Source organism: Sturnus vulgaris, chromosome 6, assembly GCF_052056855.1.
Source record: "Sturnus vulgaris isolate bStuVul1 chromosome 6, bStuVul1.hap1, whole genome shotgun sequence".
Taxonomy (NCBI): domain Eukaryota; kingdom Metazoa; phylum Chordata; class Aves; order Passeriformes; family Sturnidae; genus Sturnus; species Sturnus vulgaris.
The window spans coordinates 18,146,709-18,169,456 of record NC_142248.1 but is presented as its reverse complement, the minus strand read 5'-3'; the positions used below and the strand labels follow the sequence as shown (position 1 = coordinate 18,169,456).

At 36.0% G+C, this 22,748-nt stretch overlaps 1 long non-coding RNA gene across 10 annotated transcripts in view; it reads left to right on the top strand.

Annotated features, from left to right (window-relative positions):
• Positions 1–21,485, top strand: part of LOC106862572 (uncharacterized) — a 35,841-nt gene extending 14,356 nt beyond the window's left edge. For 8 of the 10 annotated variants that reach the window (XR_015804494.1, XR_015804492.1, XR_015804496.1 and 5 more), the window contains one exon: positions 17,833–21,485. This is a non-coding gene — a long non-coding RNA (uncharacterized LOC106862572). Of the gene's footprint in view, positions 1–2,675; positions 2,934–4,974; positions 5,063–17,832 lie in introns of all 10 variants that reach the window. The other 2 variants (XR_015804498.1, XR_015804500.1) reach the window with 2 other exon arrangements.
• The last annotated feature ends 1,263 nt before the right edge of the window (positions 21,486–22,748 follow it).

Here is a 22,748-nt window from a genome sequence, read left to right as displayed (position 1 = left end):
TTTTCCTAAGGGTTTATATTTAGATACCTAACACTCACTCTAATATACTAACTGATTCCCTTTCTTCAATGCCTTTTACATCCCATGTGCCATTCTTACTGTCTGGCATGACAGATGAAGCTCTGCTGGCTCAGGTGAAGCTAAATATATACATTTACCAGGGCTGACGACAAAGTCAAGCAGGGATATCCATTCGGAAATGACATAGGGGACTCTGGTTCTATAAGAAGCAGCACATGACTTCTTGCAGTGCTGCCTTTAAAACCATCCACTCACTTGAATAAAGATGGCAATTAACTCTTGTCAAAACACTGTAAAAGGAAAAAAACAGATGTTGAATAACTTAAGAAAGGGATAACCTAATGTCCTGCCCAATCCCCTACATGAGCTTGTCAGAAGATAATGTATCTCTCATGCCATCACAATATCAAAAGATACCTGTGCCATGCTTGAATTCAGAGAGCTTTCTGCCATAAATTGTTTAAATCTGTGTATATTTCAGCATGAATAAACAATAGATAAGTTAGAAAGAGTAACTCAGGAATATAAAAGACTCGATTGCTTTTTCAGGAACATTCTCTTCAACTTTCCCAGTCTGTGCAGAGACAAATTAATCTCCCCTTAGCAAGAGTGAAAGGGAAAACTACCTCTTGGTCTTAGCAGAGATCTTGAATTCAAGTCTTAGATTTCCTTCTGGCTCTCTCACTGTGACTGGCCAGGTTTATCAGAGGTGAATTATATGTATCCCTCCGTGTTTACAAAAAGGAAGAGCACAATAAATTTCCTTTTGGTTCTGTGACATGGAATTAATAGGAGAATATAAATTCCTCTGATGTGAGGTAACAGTATATGTCCAATACGTTAATTTTGTAATCCCTGTTCAAAACTTTATTTTTACATTACATGATACTACAAGATTTGTTTGCCTGTTTACAACCTTTAGTAAAGCACATCTTCATTTAAATGAGAAATTATCACCTCCATTCATTAGAAATTATTGTCAAAAACAACTTGTGTGTGTGCTTATAAGCAGAGGAAATAAATACCAAAAGTATTTTAACATTTTCAGACTTACATTGCAAACATCACCGTGTAATGTGAATGCTGCTTAAAAAAATGTGGTTGTCCTGGATAGAGTCAGCTTTAACTAGATCTTACCTATGAAAATAGGTCAATGGTGTTACAGACCATTCTTCACTTTCAGCAGAATACTTCAGTTCAGCCTGTGTCAGGTGAAAGTTTCAAAGGGTTGGGTTATTTTTATTTTCTGGCAAATTCCTTTTTCCTGAAGAAAATGGAAAAAAGTGAGCTAAAATTATCACAACCAAAGAGCATGAGTCTCTACAGTACCCAGAAACCCGATTAAATTAATCAGGATTTTTCCTTCTAATTAGTTCCCAGATTTCTTTCTCTGCTTTGCTCTTTGTGGAGTTTTCTAAATCTTTCCAACCAATTACCTCTGCTGGCAATTTATAAGCCCTTCTGTAAGTCTATTGATACTGATTTCTGGCCTGTGACTTGGGATATAAACATTTACAGACCTCCTATGTTATATGTGACCTGAAGTAGGCAATGCAGAGCAGCTCATATTAGACCACTTGACTGCCACACCTCTATGAATTATCAAATCAAATAAAGGGAGACTTGGCTCCCTGTATGTGATCTAGATTTACACACTTCTATACACCTCTTCCCAGGTTCAAGAGTGTAAACACTGTTTTTCAGAGCTTGCATTTTTTCAAAATCAGAGAATACGCTGAGTCGGAAGGGACATATCAGGATCATTGAGTCCAATTCCTGAATGCTCAGGAGTCACTCCCTTTGCCTGAGGGTGTTGTCCAAACACTTTTTGAGCTCTGTCAGGCTGGTGCTGTGACCTGGGGAGCCTGTTCCAGTGCTCAAACACCCTCTGGGAGAAAAACCTTTTCTTAATATCTAACCTAAACCTCCCCTGATACAACTTCCTGCCATTCCTTTCGGTGCTTTCACTGGTGATCACAGAGCAGAGATCAGTGCCTGTCCCTCCTCTTCCCCCCACAGGAAGCTGTAACTGCACTGAGGTCTGCCCTGAATCTCCTCCAGGATGAACAGACCAAGGGAGCTCAGCTGCCCCTCACATGGCTTCCCCTCAAAGCCCTTCACCACCTTTTTTGCCCTCCTTTGGATGCTCTCTAGTAGTTTTTCTACATCATTGCCTTTGGCTATCTTTGCCTCTCATCACCCTTCCTCACCTTGTGCAGAAAAGCCAAGACAACAGTAAAACCAAATTTCCTGCAGCTGGTTTCACGTTTCCCATGCAGTAGTCTCCTTCAACTGCATTTTGGGGAAAATGTATTTCTAGCCTTTTACTCCTTTCATTTACAGTGTATATGAGGTTTCTTTGAGGATGAGAGACCAATCTTTAATGATCTCCACTACTCTCTTGTGATAGCTCCTCAAAGCCTGTATGAGCAGGACACGGTTTATCCACCTTTAACTTATTCAGCTGGGAGAGAAAAAAAGATGTAAAAGGTCCTTCCTTCTTGGCATTCCTTCTGAAAACTCTCAGCATTATATTTGTTGTCTGGAGGAAATAGGGGAATGAGATGGGAATAAGATGAGAAGATAGTATAGGTAGTTTTTATTCCTCTCTCTAAGTCAGTCTGTGTTGGGGTTTTCTGTGGGTCTTTTATCAGAATCCAGGAAGAAAATGGAGGAGGACTAAAGTTCAAAACTGGCCAACTCATCCATGCAATGGAGAGTGGAATGGAAATGAATACAGCTGTACAGTAATCTCGTATCTGTTGAAAGGAAGAACTACTAAGGTGAGCAGAGGAGGGATGGCTACAAACAGGAGACATCAAACACTGTCATCAGCCAGCAATGAACAACCAGCCCCTAAATTCTATTATGTAGTCCTGACTGGCATACCAGTTGGAGACAAGGAAAACGATGTAAGTTAACACAATGTGAATATTTGTGGATAATTTACCATCTGCAGTGACTGTGATATCACAATGTACCCCTGAGGCCCCTAGGTGGGTTTTGCATGGAAATAAGGCCATAGGGATCTGACTGAAAATGTTGTTACACTACAGTAATAATAAAAGAAATAGATTAAAATTTATTAGAAATCAGGTAAAATGTTCCTAGAACATTGCTTAATTTCTAATCAACTGTACCAAAAGAAAGTTTCCCTTAAATATGTACTATATCTACAAGTTTTCCTTTGTTTATACAAGAAAACAGCTCTGCTTTTGGGGTGTGTGTGTGTTCTATAGGTTTCCCCTCCTAAATGTAATCCAAATTGCTAATGCTTCTGAAGTAAAAAAAATTACATAATACATTTTCTCTTTAGAGTAAGTCTAGCAATTGCCAAAAACTACTTGTCAATACAATATTAGATCATGTGTGACCCAGACCTCACATGTGCCAACAAGTACATTTGTCTCCTTCTGTTATTTCAAATTACAGGAGAAGGAGACACAATCCTCACTGATCAATTGGGAAAAAAATGCTTTACCTTTTGTTATTTCAATGCCATCTGTTAAAATAAACCAAATGCCAAACTTATTACATACACAGGGCACTAAAATGGCTTTTTAATTTAGCTTGCATATTTCAGGGAAAGCAATGCATTTCTATATACTCTGACTTCTTTACATGAATTATTATGTACTGCAAGTGACATCTACTGGAGAAAGCAGAGCTAAATGCCTGCTCTAAAAACTTTTTTTTTTTTTTTTGCTATTAAAAGGACCTCCCCTCCAGGAAATATAGCTGTTATTTAACAGAAACCTTGCATCTATGTCCACTGAAATGCAGTTACCTAAGTGCATTCAGGGTAGTTAAAGACAAACTATCCTTTTCATGATACAGAAGGTGCAGAAGGCCTTTTCTTTCTTTTCTTTTTTTTTCCCTTTTCTTAATAGAATATCTGTTAATAATCCAAATTTGCTGAGTTTACAATAGAAGACTTTTTAAGAGCAACAGCTGTTTGATCACAGCTGGTGCTATAAAATTACTCTTGATGTATTATAAAAATATTCACTAAAAGAAATATGGCTACCGATTGAGATTTGAAGCTTGCATATTAACAAATGTTATAACTGAACAGAAATCTACCTGAAGACCTAATGCAGAACCATACTACAGTCAATAGTATTGACTTTATTACCTAGAAAGTCTGAAAGCCTGTGCATGGCATTACTTAGTGGTTGAAGCTGTCCATTGGACACAAATTCATAAATACCTGCTCTGTTGTCCCTAACAAATGTTGCATGAGTTTAGGGCCTAAGAGCAGCATCTTTAAGAAACACCTCCTCTTTCACTGAAATATGATCAAATTCCCAGGAACACTGGGAGCAATGTGGAAAGCTGTGAACTCAGAGGTTCAGTGCCAATCAAAGCTCCCAGGAGTGTCATTACTTCTTAATATGGGCTCTTGAATTCTTGCTTAAAAGCCAGTTCAAGTTCTTGTTTAGATGAAGCACAAAAAAATTCAGACTATTCTCAGTTGATACCGACACAGTGAAGCCTAAACAACAATTTCAAACATTTTTAAAATTACAGTGGTAAATCAATTCTAAAACCACTAAAAATTTGGGAGAAATTTCCCTAGTGTAGACCAAACCCTAGGGTTTAAATGAATATTCCCCACCAAGCATAGAAATGAATTTTTGAGCTAGAAAAATCAGGTCAGAAAGTAAATCAATAGCTAGTAGCCATTTAAAATTTTGTGTATCTAATGCAGAGCTTAATTTATTTGCAAGTTCCTGGAACAAACACACTTCCCTTTTATTTTATAAGGAAAACTTGATGGTTGAAGGTTAGGCATTAATGCAGTGAAAAGGGACATCCTTTTACACAGCAGTCAAAGCAAGATACATTTGTCTGTTTGGAATAAGTGCAGGAGGAGAGATACCAATAACTGCTGAAATGAGATTAAGTGGATAATCTGTATGTAATATGTCTGGGCCTGATTGTCCCCTCTAGCAGTAAAAGCCCTACAGAAGAGGCTAAAGAGATGGTATTTCCCACAAGATTTCCATGTAGAAAAGGCTCCTGAGCAGTTCCAGTGCAGGTGAGTCTTACCCTTTTCTTGCTCTCTGGCAGAACAGATTGGAGAAATGTCCCAGACATGTTGGATTCAGGGTTCAAAACCAGGAGATAGATCACATGTGTTCACTTGTGCTTCAAGTTCTTGGCACCTCACTCCATCCTTTGGCAATAATGCTACATCCATATTCATTCTCAAGCTTCCCTAGCCCCTGGCTATCTCCTGGGATTCATGTTTTCCACAATAGCTATGGATGAATCAGAGGAAACTACGTCTCACATTTTGTCCCTTCCAAGAGATTCCTCTCTACATCTTCTCTTTAGGAGCCTCAAGATTTCCAGTGTGTTCATACAGAATCCTGAGAATGAAGGATAATGCAAAAAAAGGGATTGATATGAAGAAAAAAACATGATCTGAATGTGTAGAACCTTTCACCTATATTCTTGAAAGTATATCAAGCCTTTTGGATACAGAACTGAGATTAAAACAACACCCAAAATAACACTGATTTTTAAGCATTAGTATTGCCTGTTAGAACTGGTGTTCTCTGGACAGGCAATATAAAAAATCATCATGCAAAGAGTTTAGTCACTGGACTTAGGCTTTGCCAGTGTCATATAAGTAACACTTTACAATAACCTGTCTTATCTAAGGTCACATTAGTGGAAATTGCCAGAAATTAATTCCTGCTGTCTGCATGATTTGGGATTTGTCCCACCAAGCAGATCTCTTCAGATAGGCTTCCATTTCTGACCTAAACTAAGCTTTTCAAACATTCAAAATTAAATTTCAATACCATCTTCTAAGCAGTGCTTGCCAAATGCCTTACAAATGTCTAAAATAGACATACATTTTTAGAATTTGAAAGGGGTATATATTCTAAAAAATCAGCCCTACACAATAATCTAGCTTTTTGCTGTAATCAGGCTTCAATCATTTTTGTTAAGAAATTTCACTTTTCTTATTTTCTCTAACAATTACTAAATATAGCAGTTGCAAAAGTGAGACTGTAAATTGCCCATTGGAGAATTATTTCTGATCAAACTCTACTTTTACATTTTGTTGCATTTATAATAGTGTAAGGGAAGTGTCCAAAATTGTAGATTATAAGAGGAGAAACGATCCCACAGTACTATTTCAGTACAGTACAGTACAGTCCCATTTAGACATTAAGCACCTATGCAGAAGGATTGCAATGTACAATTGTTAGCCATCCGAAAGGAGAATGTTCTCAGAAAAGCAGCTATTTGAGGGGTGAATCATGAAAACACTGCGACAATGAGAAATAATTTTTACAGGTGAAAAAAAAGAGGCTGTAAGCTCGTTCATACATATTGTTTGACCACAGAAAATAAGCCAAAGCCTCCTGATCACACTTTATAGTAAATGACTATATGGCACTTGATTATGTGTGTTTTGACTTCTGGTGTGAGGAACATGAATATGATTTCCTGTGGTTTTGCATGAGACATGTGGGAGCAAGATTACATCTTTCATAAGCTGCCAACCTGATTTCAGAAAGTCTTGAAAAACATGTCCTCTGGGGAGGAGTATCCACAACCAAGTAGATGTTCTGGATTGCTTTTTGCTCTCTGACCTTTAGATTAGCAGAGCTATGCAAGGAAGTATTTGTAAGAGTATATATGTCCATCCATCTGTCTAGTGTCTCTGCTTCTATAGTGGCTGCTGTGCGTCCTTTACTCTACCTGAAGGGTACAACATATTTTCTGTCTCCTGTGGCCTTCCTTTCAAAAGGTTTAGGATTAAAAAAAAAAATCTGAATTGGCAGATGAAAAGATTCCTGTCTAAGTAAAGCTGCCTAGAAATTTCCTGAATATCCATTTTGATAATCCAACACCTAGAAAAGCTCATTGCTGAAATACAACATTTGGAGAAACTACATTGCCATATAACAGCTAAATCTCCTATGTCCTTGAGATTCATCTTCTTGAGGTGGTGAGATCAATGTGACCAAAGATTTCCAGTCCTCCAGCTTTACCCTTGCAAGATGTAGTATACAAGTACATATTCAAAGTTCATCTGCTTACCCAGAAGCTTTTTAGAAAAAGTCCTGAAGCTCCTTAATCTGCACCTTTGGACTGAAAATTTCCCAAGCACATGCTTCTTCTCAGATCTCATGATATTTTCAGTTCTAGTTCCAGAGAAGAGTGCTGTAAACACAGCTTTTCTCATGATGTTCAGCACTCTCATACTTCTAACACAGAAGAGATCATATTATTTAAATATATCTCTGTCTCTTAGTTTCCTATAAAAGCTCTGAGGAGAAGGCTAAGACAAAACAGGATCCAGGTGGATCCAACACAATTGATCAAATGAGTACACGGATCCTCTGGATACTCTTGCAGGGAAGCTCTTCAGTCTCTGCCTCAGAGAAGTGTCAGTACCTTATAATGGACAATATTAAATGAGTTTATCAGAAGACTGACATGTTCTGTGACTGTATAACTTTCTATGATCATAACAAAAATAAAATGTTGAGGTTAAAAAGGATACAAATAACATTTCCATATACTTTAATTTGGTTATATAAATGCACATTTTAAATAAAGAAAAAGTTTTTAGATACATCAGTCCTTAACTGAGTTTCCAGGAAGAAAAGAGACCAACTATTTCTGTGAGATGTGTGTGTCTGATAGACTGTGAAATAATCTGTCATGAATCTCTCTTACACTGCATATTTTTGTTGTACATTATTGATGAAGTAGGATGGAACTTGCTTATATAGAAGCACCTCAGGTATCAGTATATAAGCAAGGTTGTTTACATATTACTTCATACTTTTGCAAGATGGTGGCACAGTCCAGAGATACAGAAAATCAAGAATTAATTTTAAAACAATTAAAACACACATTCATGAATAATAACAAATTCACATTATTATCAGACTTTGAACATGACAAACCCAGGCACTTGTCAAAGATTCCTCAGGCTACAAAGAGGCCTGTTGCTGGAAGCCCCACATCATGTTGTACAGAGACAAAAAAGTTGTAAAAAATAAGAGGAGATTTCATAAACAGGAAGTACGATTAAGTGGTTAAGCTGTAGACTCTGAAAGGTTTGGCTTTGTTGCTATCCCAGAAATTCTGTAAGTAGCATTAAGATAATATTTTTACAGGTGACCACTGTGTTTGTCATTAGTTGAATGCTCCCATTGCAGTATTTTTGTCTTGACTTCTGGAATAGCTTTCATGAGTGTTGGTGTATGTACTGGAAGCTGTGAATATGGCTAGCCCTCATCTTCTGGAACAAATAAATACCACCTGGGAGCCAGAAGCTCTGGGCCTGCCAGTGATCTGCTTTGTGGACCAAAACTGGCCGTGCTCCTTTCCTCTTAGTTCTCTCATTTATAGAAAGGGAATGATAATATTTTTCGCATAAGATGCAATAAAAATAATTAATGAGTCACTATGGAAAAGCCCATGAAGACATGAATAATTTGTGTATTTCTTGTACGGTTTGGATGACAGCATTATAAATTAGGCAGGGACCCACACATGGAATGGAAAAGATAAAAGGAAATATAGAACAGGATCCTCATTCCAGCCAATACACGAAATGGGGCAATAGTTTTATAAAAGAAGTGTATGCACATACAATTAAAATATGTGGCATAATGCATAAAAATGAGGTAACATAACTTTGTTTGGCAAGTTTCCTTCTTGCATTTCCTGTCTTGCAAGGCCCTTTCAAGTATCAGACTCTGCATGTCATTTTTTATTTCAGTTTTACCAAGAACTGGACAACTATAACAGGTCAAGAAAACTTGGAGCCAGAAATCAAATGTGAACATACCTATCCATTCTTGTAATAAACCAGCCCAAGACATTTTTATGGTCATATCTTCAAGTGCTGTGAAAGGGTAAAGCCGTGCTGAAGTCAATGGAGCTGTATTCAATTTACCCTGGGTCAGGATGCGGACCCTAATCCTTTAACAAGATTTTAATGTTAGCCATGTGATTTCTATCTTAAAATCCCTGCAGGCAAGGCTTGGACTGAGCAGGGGTATGATGGGGAAGAAACCTAAAATATTTTTATTACCTTTAAATTTTTGTTATTTTAAATTTTTATCCTTGACTGTCACCCTGTTCTTCAGAAACTCCATATTCATTTGGAAATAAAAAACACATACTTTTGCAGAAAACCCCTTGAACCTGTGAAATGAAAGCTAACTCGTTCTGTGCTGCATTCTTGTATCTAAAGAAGCTCTGAAAGTTTTTCTTGGTGCAGAGTGATTCATTAACTGAAACACCTATCAACAAAACCATCAAGGTTCTGAACCTGTCAGTCTTGGACTTGGGGGTTTCAGACACTTGCCTGTTGTGCTTGGTCAAGGAGGTATCAGAAGATCCCAGCAGAAATGCCAAACCAGATAAACCCAACAGTGCCTGCCAGCCCTTCCATTTTTCCAGGTCAAGCCTTACCATCTTGAACTGGAAAAATATTAACAAAGCGAAAGCATACCCCTCTTAAAAGAAGATGGGTATGGTTTTGCTTTGTTAATATTTACAATACAAATAGTATTTAATATTTACAATACAAAAAGAAATCTGAAATTTAGAAATTTTAAAAGAAGCACAGCAAAACACAAACTGCTTCAAATCTGAAACAAGTGAAAAAGATCATCATTTGGGGCTAATAGCCCAATGCCCTACATGGAAAGCTTGTCTTCTGTAAAAGCCTTTGAGGTTTTATCAAATCTTTGAAGCACAAGTAGATATGATACACTAACTACCTCTAGGGTAAATTTTCCCTTCATCTCATTGTCCTTATAACTTACATTTTGTTTTTAATTTTTATATACACATTTCTTTTCTCTTTCAAGTTATTGTTCCTTAACATGCCATTTCCAACCTCAGTTAATCATCTTTCCTTCATTTTGGACTATTGCCATTTAAATGTTTACAGACTGTTATCATAACTTCTTTTCCTTAAGCTCTAACCATGAAGTACCCTTAGCCTCTCACAAAATAGATCACACCTTGTAATACTTGTTTCTGTCATCGTTTCCTGGAGTGTCTCTGAGACACGTGCTGTGCATACTGAACATAATAGCAGACAAATTTATTTACAAAAAAGTAATGTGACACAAAAAACTGAATAGATTGACTTCTCCAAGTAGCACAGAATTTGGTTCATGATAAGAAGTAGAACACCTCATTAACCATTAGCAATATGCTAATCAAAATCTTAATTCATTTCTCTTTGTTTTCATGAATAGGTCTGCTACTTGTGCAACATCCTTAAATTGAAACCTCATGTCCAATATGTTATCTCTCACCCCAAATCTATTCCACATTACTGTTCTTCCTATAGAATGTTCCTTTGATTTTATGCCAGATAGTATTTTTCTCCATGTATATTATTTTACATTTGCCCACATTAAATTGCATTCATTTTAATGCTTTCTAAGCTCCTCTGATGTTTGCTATTTCCAGTCCTTCCTATTTTGGCATCATCTCTAAATATATTTATTGTACAATTTCCTTTCTCTTTAAGATCAATAGGGTAAAATCATTATTTTAATGTCCTGATTTTCAAGGATGCTGAGCACCTCTCTCTTCTGCAGGCTCCATTTGTATCTCTGTACAGAACTGAGCAAGTAAAATTACTTTTCTCAGCGTCATGCTAGAAAAAGATTGAAAAAATATACCTTCTGGATCAACTTAAACCTAAATTATTATTTCTTTCCTTTCTAAAATGCACACTGAAAAACATTCATTTTGGATCAACCAAAAGGTTTCTATTAATCTGAAGAAAAAACATTTTGTTTCACTTTCCTTTAAAGAATTTATTTCCCTGAAAAATTAAAAATAGATACATTTTGAAGTAAAATATTAAATATAAAAAATAAGCTATTTTATTCTTTATAAAGGTTTAAATGGAATAATCTTTTTCATTTTTTGCTTAAGCAGGTGTCATGAACTTGACATGAATTTTTAATTAGTTTTATTTATTTTAACCCGTCAAAAACTAAGGATGCTACAATGTGAGTTCAAAAAACTGGATGTTAATAAATTCCAGAATGGATAGCTAAAAAATTAACTATAGGAGTCTCCACTTCTAGCTGCTCTTCCAGGAGGTAGGTCACATGCTTGTCTCTGCTGGAAGCTTCTCTCTTTCCAGGCTGGGCCTCCAAATCCCTGCTTTGGCCAAGTTTCTCTTCCCAGTTCTTGCCTGACACTGACCTGAAAATGGTTTTCTAGCTTTTTATTTTTTTTTTTCCATGGAAAAATAGAATTGGAAAACGATTCTGGTAAAGCTCTATTTGCTGTGGAAAACTTGGACTTTACTCCACTGCTGTTGCTGTTGGTATACAGAATTTTCCCACTGCACCACGGATCTCAGGGACATTGTGCTTCAGGACAGGCAAAACTTTCTGCCCCCATTACCCATGGGTGCACCCATTACATTAGCTTTCTAATAGCTGGTGTATGGGGCAAATTTTTGGAACTGTCATCTTTGGATCAATATCCAGCAACATGAGAATCCCATGGCATGTTTGAACAGGAAGGAATGAAGTTTTTACCTGAATGCAGTTCATCAACACCAAAAAAGATAGGTTGAAGTGCCTAATTTTCTCCTACCTTTATTAATGTAAGTGTTCCTTTTAATTGCCATAAGATAATAAATTAAGAATGGACCTAAATATTCATCAATAAAGCATACTAGTTTCTATCTGATTCAAAACTCATGAAGCAGAGAAATATTAAAACCAGCTTTTAGTCTAGCAGAGAAAGAGAATAATCAAGACTCTCAGGCAGAAAAATCTTTAGGCTCCCTTTAACATACGGGTGAAAGCTGAATCACAATTGATAGGTCATTTGTGTAAAGATATTTTGGACAATGGTTACATGGTAGAATATTCAGCTTAAGCACTATCCCCACTCTCCTACCTACAATTAAAACATTATGCCCTTAACTTCCATGACAAGATGGGTTTTCAAAGACCTCTCATGGGAATCAAAACAGTAATTACCTGTTCATCAGGCTCGAGAAGTATGAGCTCTCATTTTTATATAGAGCTCATTAAAATAGATTTGGAAGATAAATGCAAATATATGAAGAGGTGGGAAGAATCCCTAGGTAGAGAGATTTCATTCAAACACTGGTCTGTAATTTGGCACAGAGCAACTATTACTTCCATAACTATTATTAAAAGAAAGTCAGGATAAAATGTTAGCTAAAGTTGTCTCTGACATGCACTACAAAAATACATAATTTTTTTTCCGAATCTGACAATAGGATGAAGAGAAGAATAAAAGTTTTTTTCCTGTGTTTGGTAAGAATGGCCTTATAACCCAACTGATGACCCTGTGTCAACACTGAATTCTGAAGTCATGGATCTATTGGAGTTAGAATCCCTCATTCAACTCTCTGTTGAATTTCAAACATTCAGTGAGACACTGTATGTTGAAGTAAATATTTTGAGTCCATTTCATTGACTAGATCTTCTGGACTATCTTCATGCATCTAGGCTGTAATGCATGACTATTAGAGGATACAGGCAAGTCACAAGTGTGAGATACCAGGGTTCATCTGCATCAATGCAGACACTTTGGCCCCTTGTTTAGTAGATATATTGCCCATTCCCTGATGCTGGAACAGGATTGTAGTTGGTTGTATATTTTCTAGTATTCTGTTCAGAGTGGCTTTAAATTTCTTGTGCACTGAGGCTGCCTTTTTCTCTACCTTTAAAAGATATTTTTACTTCTACTAAACATCTTGCTGTTGAGAAGTCAGTAGCTTGTAAATAATAATAATAATAATAATAATAATAATAATAATAATAATAATAATAATAATAATAATAATAATAATAATAATAATAATAATAATAATAATAAAGGAGTCTTAATTATGGACAGAATTTAATTTCTGAACTCTATAAATGGGTTTCAAAATCCGAAAAGGTCAGTATATAGCCATTAGATCTATCTTGAATAATCCTAAATTATTATCCTCAGTTATATGAGGTTATTAATATAAAAGAACTATTCCCACTGAAGTCAATGGCAAAATTCTTTTTGTTTTAACAAAAAATTTTGCAGAATTTAAGGCCAGAAGACATGACAATCAACAAAAGTGCCATCTAACTTTTACACTATACTCTGATTTCTGTGTAAGATACTGTGCATTTGGGATATGACCCTTTTTGTTTTGAAGATTGCAAATAGTTCCACAGCTTAATAAACATAACTTTTAATAGGTACTTCTAATTGAAGTTTATATAACAAAATCTTCAAACTACTCCTGGCATGCCTTTCTGCGTTGGACTAAAATCTTTTCTATTATTAGGAATATTTTCTTCATGCTGTTGCTTGAAGATTATAATTTAGTAATGTGTTATATTTTATCTTCACTAAGAAAAGAGATTGATTTTTATTCTGACTACAACAGATGCAGGTATATTTAACAATCAAACCTATAATACTATCATCAAACCAGATGAAGATGGAGTGTTTCCCACACAACCACATTGCACTATATTATGCTATCACCTTCAGTTCTTCACTGGTTGCATCTCCTTATTACCATTACTTATTTCAGGATTCATGTCAGCAGCGTAGACTAGAGACATGTAGACTTTTCTTTTTAAGATGTTGGCAAAATACAAATTTTTCCAAGGTTTGTTAAATGCTGACACTATTATCTTGTGGAGTTTCTTAGACAATGTCTTAGACAATGTCCTCTCTGTTACTAATGGATATTATTTTTCTTTTCTATGAAATACAAAAGTATCATATTTCCAGAAAATAAATATTTGTTGAATTCTTCTTCCTCTTCTGCAGACTCATAATTTTACATTTGTTGCATAGTAGGCATCTGTCATTGCTAGGTACTTTTTTCTCCTATATTACAAAACCAGCAGTAATATTTGCAGTAATATTTTTATGAACACTGTGAGACATTATGTTTTTTGTGATTTCAGTTATTTGCATTCTGCTGTTTTTGATTTTTATCCACTATAATCAATGTCTCATTTCCCCTCATTATTTAATTATTTAAAATCTTTTGACTCCTGATAGACACAGTTTTCAGTTTTGAAACCAAGTTTCTACTTTGTTCTATTGCCAAGCTCCTTCCTTCCTTCCTTCCTTCCTTCCTTCCTTCCTTCCTTCCTTCCTTCCTTCCTTCCTTCCTTCCTTCCTTCCTTCCTTCCTTCCTTCCTTCCTTCCTTCCTTCCTTCCTTCCTTCCTTCCTTCCTTCCTTCCTTCCTTCCTTCCTTCCTTCCTTCCTTCCTTCCTTCCTTCCTTCCTTCCTTCCTTCCTTCCTTCCTTTTCAGCAATCTACAAATTATTTTTAAAACAGCTCCCAGTTATCATACGCACCTATCTTTAAACACTCCATTCCTCTCAAATCTGCTCAAATCTGGTTTTAACTGCATATGTGTGTGTGTCTCATGCACCAGGGGTCAATCACCCTCAGTGATAAATGTGAGTGATAAATGGAGAGGTTTAGAGTGTCACACAGCAGGGTTGGTTCAGCACCATAAACGATGAGCCAAGGGATCTGGAGAAAGGTAATTTTCTAGTTCTTAGCTCCTACTGACTTCTGAAAAACCAGCAAGAGCTGGGAGCCCCTAACTCAGAGACAAGACAAGATGGAAAGAAAAATGCAACCTGGTCTATCACTGAGCTGCTGTTTGACTACAGAATGGAACTATAGCTTGTTTGCACATAAATAGAAAGTTATACTGTGCCTACTAATACATTGATAAGTGTTGGTAAATCATTCTTCATGCATAAGATTAAAGTTACTTCTTCAACTTTTTTGAATTTTTTTAAATACTTCTATTAGAAGGTTGTCCAGGGTTTTCAGAACTCCAAGGATATTTCAGTGGGTAGAATTTCCTGCACATTACTCCTGATTAACATCCTCACAATGCAATTTTTCTATCTAGCCATCTCAGATAGATTTTTAAAGAGCTGTTCATCCTCTTCTTAAATTCAATCTTGTAGCCTGCTGCTAAATTCTGCATCACTACTCCATCTCAAGATTTATAATTTAATATGTTGATCAATAAGCATTGCAAATATTCTTTTTTACTTTGTCAAAAATTTTAGACCAGATAATGCTATCTTTTTTATACATCATCCACTGCTTTTCCTGTAGTATCCCTCTCTTTCCTAACAGTTCACAGCCAGTGATTTTAAAATTCCAGTGATATGAATCATTCAATTTGATGTGGTATTAATCATATATAATTGCTCTGTATAAATTAGTGTATCTAACACATTTTGTTTATGACTCAGACTAGCATTGGCAATTAGGCAACTAAATATTTTAATTTTTTTTTTGTCTCTTGGTGCCTTAATTCTTTACACACATTCTGTTTTGAATGAAAGTTGCATGTCTGAGCATATACACTGTGTTCTAGCCGTGGGCAACATCACTTTAGATGCAAACCTAAAGCCTTCCCAGCTACTTCAGCTGTTTTGTCACCACATGGAAGATCTCAAGTGTGTGTGTCTGTATGCAGTCTATTGGACAGGCTTCCATAATTACTCAGCTGTTTTTTAGCATGTTATTTTTAGAAGTTGGTTTAAATGTTATGATAATGACATTAAAGAATTTTCATTAATTTAAAATTTGGGGTTTTCTTCTCTTTATCAAGAACAAGTGTTGTAGAAGTTGTGAAAGTTCTATTATGTTCCGTTGGTCAACATACAATTTTTTAGATAATTTAAATTTCTGTACAAACAAAGCACTAATTAAGAGTTTGGGTGTGAGATAGTGAAAAGGGAAAACAGAAATTTAATAGCAAAAGGCAACAATGGACTTGGCTCTTGACAGGTTGAGAGAGATACTTTGAGTTTTAGTATATTACAAGTACAGCATAAATATGCTGAAACATGCTCAAACATAACTATAGATGAACATACAGAGCTTTTTAGCTTCCAGGCTGCCAGCATTCTCAGTAGTTGGCTCCATCTTAACACAGCTTTACATTGTTAAAGCTTTCCAAGTTTATAAATATCTTGGAATCCATGATGTCCTGCCAATTTCCTTCATTTTTATTCTAGACATCAGTGGTTTCTGGCATAAAATTTGGTGCATGAACTGAGGATCTGTCTACACATATGTAGGTATCCATGCTCTCATACCCTCTACCCTTATACATGCCAGTCATACACACTAAATCTGAGAAGTCCAACCCTCCTGAAAGTGTGGGGAATTGCATTTGTTTTGCAGCTTGGATGTAATTTGCTGGGAATACCTGCACTGGTCACGCCATCAGTGAACTTTTGTTTACAGTTATCTGTATCTATGCATACTGGTCCTTCTACCTCCTTAATATCTATACATTTTCTCTTTTCACAGAACTTTATAGCCATTTAATTTTCTCCCTGCTTCCAGTTCTTATGAGCACTGCTCAGATCCCCACCCTCTTTGCCAAACCAAAGATTACCCTCGTACGTGCAGTTGGATAACCAGAGGAGTGTACCAAGATTCTTGTTCATTTCTGGAGGTGATATTCATACAAGTATGATTTAGCATGAAAATATTTACTACTACTACTACTTAGCCACGGAAAAACAGCTGGAGACATTGACGTGCTACTGGACCAAACTGTGCTTGCTGAGCATAGATCAAACACTTGTAGCAGCTGTACTACAAAAATGAGGATGCAAATCCAATGTTCAGCAACTTACCTTTGTATTCTGGGATATCTCTGTTCAGTGGTACTTGACCACAGTTTTTCCAAGCCATGATGAAGAGCTTAAAATACATCATCACCTGTTCTCTACCCAGCAGCATGACATAAAAAAAGATGCGATAATATTGAAGAGGAATTCCAGGAACAGACTGCACCCATCTCAGTGCAGGCTGATTCACGTCCTCATAAGGCTGGATTTTTTAGAAGATATCTGAGAACATGTAGTTGAGTGAACTCACACAGACAACCACTTGCTGCATCTATAACCACCTAATTTTAAAAGGAAGGTGTTTTCCATGTTATGATTATGAAAGATGTTTAAAAGTTGAGCGTTTTCAGCTTCAGGCAGAGGCTATGTTATTAATTTTAAAAAATAGGTTGTTATCTTCTCCTTGTCTATCATAAATGAATGCTACAAAGTGGCCATCAAGCATAGGAAAAGGTTTATGCAGACAAATACTGCGTATTTCAGAAGACAATTTTTGCTGTGTTTAATACTCACAGAATAGCAGGCTTAGCAGGTAAAGAATACAGAATTTTGAGAGAGCAATAATTTTTGTTCCAGTGCTACCTACTGCTTGCCAGCAGTTTATAACTCTCCTGAATATTAACTCTGCTGAAGTCCACAGATATTGCAGTCCACTGCTCATCTTCTCTGCTCTGTCACTCCACTGCAATCCTATGTGGCATTGATAAAATCACTTTTGTGGTACTAAATGCTCACAGTCTAGTTCAGCACTTACTGAGTTTCTCCTTTCTGTGATCATAGACAGGATGCTTTTCAAGCATCCAAACAGGTCCATGCCATCAGCAGGTTCACAAGTTATATATTCACCTCATTCATGGATACACCATTTCACCTCCTGTATTCCTCCTGCATGTATGCTGATACAGGCTTATTTTCTTCTGTTTTTCATTCTGCTCTCATTAATTTCTTAGCGTTTTGGCTAATTTAAAAAAAAAAAAAAAAGGAAGAAGAAGCTAGCCCAGACAAGTTTACATATCAGGAAGAGTGGGTTTGTTTATACTTAACATTCTTTTTACCTCAAGACACCAAACTCCATTTTTTCACTAATACTTTCTTTCTTTTAATTCTCTTTTCTTGTATTTGCAGGTGCATGTTGGAGCAGCTGCAAAGGTCAAATGGTGACCTTTCTTTAGAAGATGTCATGATTGCAAAATTCTTGGAAAGAAGAACTAGAGGTATCTCTCTGGGTTGAAGAACTAGATGGCATGGAATACAGAAAGGCTGATGAAATTATTCACTAGGCAGATACAAATTTAGGAAAGGGTTCTGGGCTGTATTTGGATCAAAGAATATACTGAGGTCTAACAGCTTTTAATTTCTGATCTACTTGCTCTATTATATTGTTCTGTATCAATTAAAAAAATAATTTCCTTTCCTTAGTAATAATAGCTTTTCAAAAGAATAGACGTGCATAAATGAAGAAATTAAGTTTTATTTTAAAGTGGAAACCTTAAAAGACTCTCTCTATACACAGCTCATAAACAGGTAGTATTGGCATTTGGATAAACTAGTATAAAATTTCTTTCAACAGCTCTTCTTCACAAAAGCAATCTCCAAAAATAAAAGCTTGTAATTACTTGGAACCTAAAATGGATATGGCAAAAAGAAATTCAAGAAAAAAAGAGAAAATAAAGAAAAAAAAAAAAAACAAAAAGAAAAAAAAAAAGAAAAAAGAGCAGAGCAGTCAAATGTAATTAATTAAGCATCACATATCTTTCCCATCTATTACTCATCATCATCAACCTGTGTTGACAGGATGTAGGCAAAGACAAGCTATCCTTTGCTTGCCTTGAGCCCGTGCAGCAGTGGATGCAGGGGAAGACAGGATAGGTTCAGGCTATGGGGCGCTATGGGGCGGGCTGGCTGTCCTGGCTCCAGCCCCCGACTCATCATCACCAGAACCCTCACCCTTGCTGGCTGCTCCACAGCCAGTCCCAGCCCCGAGTAAAGCCTTTGTCACTTTGGCATTGAGCAGATCATGCTGGTGGCATTGTATTCCCCTATTGCTTACACATGCCTTTTCCTGACCATTTTAAGACTCGCCCTATAAGTCCTAAAATGCTATGCAATTTTTTGTCCTTTCTCTGTCCAATGAACCAAACCTAAAACTGAGTGAATTCAATGACACCACTTCATTGACTGGGGTAGGTGGTGCTTCATGTCATAAGAGAAAATTCCTGATATTTTCTAGGAAAAAAAAAATCAAACCAAACCAAACCAAATTAACCAACCAATCCACTCCCCAAAACATTAAAATTCTTGTTTGGACATTTATACTTTAAAAGCAGCATCTATAAAAAGCCCCAAGTAAATAACATGGTTGATCTAAATCTGAAGGGTTTGATGAAGTAGATTATATAGAATGTACTTATATTTCAACAATAGTATTTCACTACTGTTTCCAGTATATTTTTAGATTATGAATACTTCCTCCATTTGGAATAATGATTTCATTAGTCTTATTCAATTGTTCTAATTTGCTATCAGTATAAATGCATTAAATATGTCATCAGGTGTTCTAGCATTCCTTTTAAAACTTACATGATATATAATATTATTTCATATATGTATATAAAAGAATAGTTCTTATTATTGTCAGGTTCTAATAATGTTCAGCCACAGATTACTCTGTTTGATGGAAGAGTAAAGACACTTGGATGTCTAATTCTTCATTAGTATTTTCCTTGCTGTAATGAGAAAAGGTGTAAATATTAACACCTCTGATTTTCAAGCATTAGCTTAACCTATCATCCATAAATTCAATTTCATATAGCCAAGGTACTTCAAAATTGAACTGTTTTACCCTTAGTGAGTAATACGACTTGAATCTTTGATTTACTCATATTTTGGTGTGTAAGATTTCTGTTTCTGAAATCCAACCTTTTATTTAACCATAAGATTTTTTATTTTGTTATGCTAATTTATAATATTTGAAATGGCATCTTTCAAATTATTCAAAGATAATGGATTAATTTCTGTTATTATTTGTTTGTATAATTTTCTCTTTATAAATTATTTGTTGCAGCCTTTGTATTGTTTTACTGCTTGTAATTGACAGCTTTATAATACCTAAGGGCATATTTGAGGTCTCTTTCTCTTTTCAAACACTCTTCTCTAGCCACAGCAATGGCTGTTTTTCTTTGTTTCTTTGCTGTCTGAGGAAAGCAGATCAGAGGGTGCTACTGAAGGTGGTAGAATATTACATTCTGCTGCAACTAGCAGTTTACTTAAGCTCTGTAACTAAGTGTCCTGTAAAAGCAAAATGCAATTGGCCCTGGCAAATTTGATGTTTTCATAAATCATGAGCAAAACTTTTAAGGTTGTGAAAACCTGAAATATTTGTATCCACTTTTTAATTGTTGATGTGCTGATGTCAAGCCACCATGGAGTGTATTTTTAGTAGCTCTCTCCATGACTAGTTATGTGTAGAAATAAGAAGTAAGGGGTATCATTTCTGGCAGAACTGGAGTGAATTAGAAATTCTTTTTTGAGACATTTTAAAATATTCACTTTTTTAACCTCCTTTAAATCTACCTCTTGCTATTTTTGCAAGTGTAGGGATTTAATGCATGATGCCTACATATGTGTACATAATATTCTCTACCTTTTGTCTTTAATATTCCTTCATTTTTAATTATTAAAGATAAGTATTTGAATTATAAATATTCTAGTTATACAGGAATAGGCAAAGCAGGCACATACCCTCAGGCAAAATTCTTCCATTATCCATAATCCTTCTGCCTCCTGCCTCCATTTCTCTACCTCCTATCTTTATGTCGTCTCAAAAAACACAGAGGCATTCTTTTAAACTAACCTTCTCCTCCCCACTTAAACCATAGAAATCCCTTCTCAATATGTATAGGGGCCTATTCCTTGAAGTGGGATGTCATACTTGTCCTAAATATAATAAAGTGCTATCTTCAAGGCATTTCTGCATCCAAAACACTCCCCAGAAACCTGCCTAGTCCTCCCATCTAACCAGCCTGAATGTCACAAATCATAGCACAGAAGCTGCTTTATAGTGAATCATTAACATTGTCAGGAATGAGTTGGCAAGGAAAAAAAAAAGCTTTCCATTAGAGAACTGAGGGAGAATATACAAATGACAGCATTGTCATTTCTCTTACATTGTTTTATAAAGTGCACAGCTGATTAGGAAGAGATTATTATAGAATATATACGCTGTGTATGCATACATGACAATTCTGTTTTCATCCTCTACTGTTTATAAGTATGTATGTATGTGCTTTAGATTAACTGTCTTACCTTAGGTTTTTGATTTATATGAGTAACAGTTTCATTATATTGAAAGAGTCTGCATCCTTAACAAATATATCTGGAAACTAAGTGGTACACAAATGCAAGATATATGTGGAAGGTGTTTCTAATCTACATAAAGATTAATAAAGATATTCCTAACTCCTGTTAGAAGGCATCTGAAAGGGTCCTTTAGAATAATATCACTTCAGTATAAAGGGACTGTTATCTGATTACAACTTGGAGGTGTGTGACTCAATGTAGATGCTTTCTTGTCAATTTTCCTGTTTGGCACAGCTTGAATGGGATAATATGCACTTATAACATGTAATACAATTAGTTCTCTTTTGAGCATCAAATATTGTAAAGAAAGTCATTTTGATCAATACATGTGATGCTTTTTTATATAAAAACCTAATATATTTGTGTTGTAAATTATGTTTTTTTCCCCTCTTCCTATCATAAAAGACAATTGCATGGAATTATACGTAGCTTTGTTGTTCATGGAGATAAAAACGTGTCAAACCATCACTGGCAAAAAAAAATGTGTGAGGATATACAGTATACACCTAAAAAAAGGAAGATTGATTTTCAAAGAACAAATTAATTTGCTTTGACAATGGTGGTAGCTTTCTTTAAATTGTTGTAAGGAGCAATGAAAAGTATGTAAAGCAGAAAATACTCCTCAGAATTTCACAAGCATTCACACAAATAATTTTAGAATGCTTTTCTTTGTCCTAGACGGTGGTTTGCATGGTTAGGTCATGTTGACTACACTGCTCTGATGTAAACCTGGAGTATTTAAGCCATTTCAGCTGAGTTTTGGATTTATCCTCATGCCACTGAGCTCAGGATCTGGCTGTGCATAGTAATTGCTAGCCAAAACCAACAGTTCCCCAAACTTTCAGTCTCCTACTGATATTTAGGTGTGGTTTGAGTGACAGCATTACACAGACAGAGGGAATCTATTTTTTTCTCCTCTCAAATAGGTTGATTGTGCAAGAGCTCCTTCAGACAGAACAATTTGCATGGTATCCATCAACAAACAAACTACTTCCTTCACAGGGCAACTGCCAGGAATATACAGGCTCCACAGTCCTGGGAATGACACGATGGCTGAGACATGGCAGCCTAGCCATGCTAATACTCACGTGATGCTGCCTCTACAATCACTACAGCTCGTCCCAAAACACATTTAGGGAGCTGGGTGAAAAGGACACTATTAATTCTACTTCACTGGAGGTGATTTTAAAGAAAGGTAAGACATGAATGCTAACAGTAATCCTAATAAAAAGAATAATACCTAATAAAAATAATCACAGAGTGAGTCTTTAGCTCTGAACATTATTCACATCTTCTTCTAGGGAATCTTGAGAGATCTTTGCATAAAGGCTTGATCCCATGGCTAGTCCACTTCGAGTAATGTTTGAGGTCCTAAGAATTAAGCCTTACAGACAACTGGAGTGAGGTAGCTATTACCTGCTTGTTTCTTACATGAAGCCTTCACCTTTTTCACAGAAGATGAAATTTCTAGAGCCAGAGCTACTAAATACAGGCCTTTTATCTGTCAGTGAGGCTTTAAATAGAAATATACCAGAAAAGGAATGGAGAGAGGACAAGATCCCAAAATCCATCAATTCTCTAAGACATGCCTCTAAGTAAGAGAGGCACAAGGAAGAGTTCCATCTTAAGCAGGCAGTAAGATTTTCCCTGCACTCATATACTATTTTCTTGATCAAGAAAAA